This window comes from Juglans regia, chromosome 1 (assembly GCF_001411555.2).
Source record: "Juglans regia cultivar Chandler chromosome 1, Walnut 2.0, whole genome shotgun sequence".
NCBI classification, from domain to species: domain Eukaryota; kingdom Viridiplantae; phylum Streptophyta; class Magnoliopsida; order Fagales; family Juglandaceae; genus Juglans; species Juglans regia.
This window is the reverse complement of record NC_049901.1, coordinates 26730899-26734093: the sequence shown is the minus strand read 5'-3', so window position 1 is coordinate 26734093 and position 3195 is coordinate 26730899.

Genomic DNA, 3195 nt, shown 5'->3' with positions numbered 1-3195 from the left:
TTTCCCGCTCGAGAGAGGGAGAGATGGGTTTTCTTTCTTTATATATATATTTATATACCTCTTTTCGCTTTCCCCTAATTTATGACTGATAGCGACGTATGAGAGCGCTTGCCAACGCTTTTTAATGTGAAGTTGTGAACCCACACACACTCCCACAGAATATCAACCATTATTCTCTCTTCTTTGTTTTTTCCTTTTTTTTCTTTTTTTTTTTTAATTCTCTCTTCTTTATTTTTTCCTTTTTTTTTAACTTATTACTATTATAATTATTTAATTAAATAGGTTGGTAAAATAAAAACTTCTATCCAAGATTATTCATTCGGATTAAATCGTCTTATCAATTATTATTTATTATCTTACACTTTACATTATATAAAAATCATTTCTTTTATTTTAAAAAATACTTCAATCTTATAAAAAAAATTATAAATATAAAATATGAGAGTCAATCTTATGCATAATAAATTTTTTTACATAAAAGAAGATGAAATTACTTATTACATTGCATGTGATTCGTAAATATCATCAGATAGTGGTTCAGTAGTTCTTAAATTACTTCTAATTAATTTGACATATAGAAGATGATTTTGATTTCCAGTTAAATTAATAATTTATCTTAAACTATATTAATAGTCTAATAATTTAATATAAACTATTAATATTATGGATATAAAAAATTCTATTTAAAAGTCGGTATATAAAGCACACGCTTCATTTTATTAATATGCTAATATTTTATTTATTAAAAAATTTAAAATTAAAATTTATTACAAATACAGATGAATGTACTTATATAAGATAGCATTAATATTGATATGATAAGTCTTATTTATTAAAATTAAATTAATTAAATTAAATTCCTTTATAAAATAAGATAATCTTTTGACATCATCACTATAAAAGATTAAAATGAAGAAAAAAACCTTTCCTATCACAATGATTTTTATGAAAATGTGTTTAGGTTTTGCTTCAAAATTTCCTACACAGACGTGTGGTAAAGACCAAGTTAGGTAAACGAGGATTCTGCTGTAGAGGATGTGTCGCGTAGGCCACGTGGATATAGCTAGCTGGAAGATTAAATTAGGTGCGGACTATGGGAATACGTTACGAAAAATTCTATAGGAAAATCTTATATTATATATTTTTATTTAATTAATATGTAATTTTTTATTTTTTTATCTTATTTTTTAAATATATCTATTTAAATAGAATAAAAAAATAATAAATCATATATTGATTAAGTGTATGTATATAATATAAGGCTTCTATGCAACATTTCTTTATTATTATATTGGCTTATTGAGGGTAAAAATAATGAAATTCTACATTGAAACCTTACATCGTTCATATGATCTATATGTAATTTGTTATTTTTATTATTTTATTTTAATATTTAAATATAAATATAAAAATGATAAATCAGATATTAGTTGAATAGAAATATAGATTGTAAGGTTTTCTCGTAACATTTCTCAAAAATTAAACTCGTAAGAAATGTAAATAAAGGAAATCGGACAGTGTAACATTATACCAAAACTCAAATCAATTAATTAATTTGCCTCTACCCTACACCACTATATATATAATATAAAGTCTCGTGTGGTCCATAGGCATAGACCACCGGAATTATGAAATCTAGTTGAGATTTTCAGCTCAATTTATTGGGATTATCCAGAAATTAAAAAAAAAAAAGATTAATTAAATGATATTCGGATTTTGATATTTTTTTTTATAATTATTATAGAACCTATAATTAATAAATTGTGTGTTTATCTATCAACTAATTATAATATATAACATGTATTATTATTTTATAAAAATAAATAAATAAAAAATATATAATTTACAATTATTTGCATCCCAAATATATTAATGAGAAGGCCGCCATGCACAACAATTAGTATAAAATAATATATATGTTTTGAATTTAATTTTATTTTAAAGTAGAACTTTAATAATACGTAAGATATACATGATGTCCCGATCGAGTATTATTATATCTAGACGAAGGCTGCAAGCTCATGCCCCGTACGTACGTATAACCTTATCATGTGTCCATCATGTGTACAAACAGCACTAGCCTTTAAAACAGCTAGCTCGTACCACATAGTATATAAATACCTTGAATTAACCAACATGAATGATGAACGGCTGTCCCCATGACAGGCATGCAATTATATATGGACTTGATCAATGGCTGTTGCTTGTAATTGGTTTCATCCTTTAAAATATGGCTATAAACATCAATTTGATCTATTCATATACGATTTTGACAAATATATTCAACAAGTTAGTGAGTGCACGTCTCATGTTGTAATTAATAAGCTCTGATCTCTCGCTCTCTCTATATATTATACATAGTTGCTAGCTAGCTAGCTTGTCGCCTTCTTGGCAGGAAGTCGAAGAAAAATATATATAATCTACACTATATATATATATATAGATTATACTATATATATATATACAGTAAATGAGATTTTATACCACACATTCACATAATCAATATGTAATATTGTTATTTTTATTATTCTATCTTAATGTTTAAATATATGTATTTTTAAATAACAAAACAAAATAATTATATATTAATTAAATAAAAATACGTGATGCTAGGACTTTCTTATAGGTAAAACACTACTCTCACTATAAGAAATTGTGGCTTTTGGGACATAAATTTTTTCCGTGAATACTGTTTAGTAACAAATAATTACGTTTTGTCATCAAATTCATGTTGTCAAAATTAAGATTCTCGTCGCAAATAATTATATTGGATCATTTTATTTGTCATGAGTTATAATTTGTGAAATTTAAAGACTTTTTTCCACAAAATTAAGTTTATCAGAAAAAACTTATCGTTGGGGGCTCTATTGTTAGTTTTTTTTTTAATTGTAAGGTATTTTTTTACTTAATAATTAAGTAAATACTTTTTAATAATGTTGTGAATCTTTTTAAAAAAGAAATATTTAAAAATATTTAATATATATATATATATATATATATATATATATATAAAACAAACAAAATGAAGCAACGGGCCAGCCCCAACGGGAGACTGTATAGCCATGCACCCTTCTTATAGCATTTGATTCTTGTGCAGAGTAGATTTTAGCTAAGCAGGGAAATTTTATACAAAAGTTTTATATATAGTTATTTTTATGTATTTTTTGTATACTTTATTAATATAATTAGCTGCAT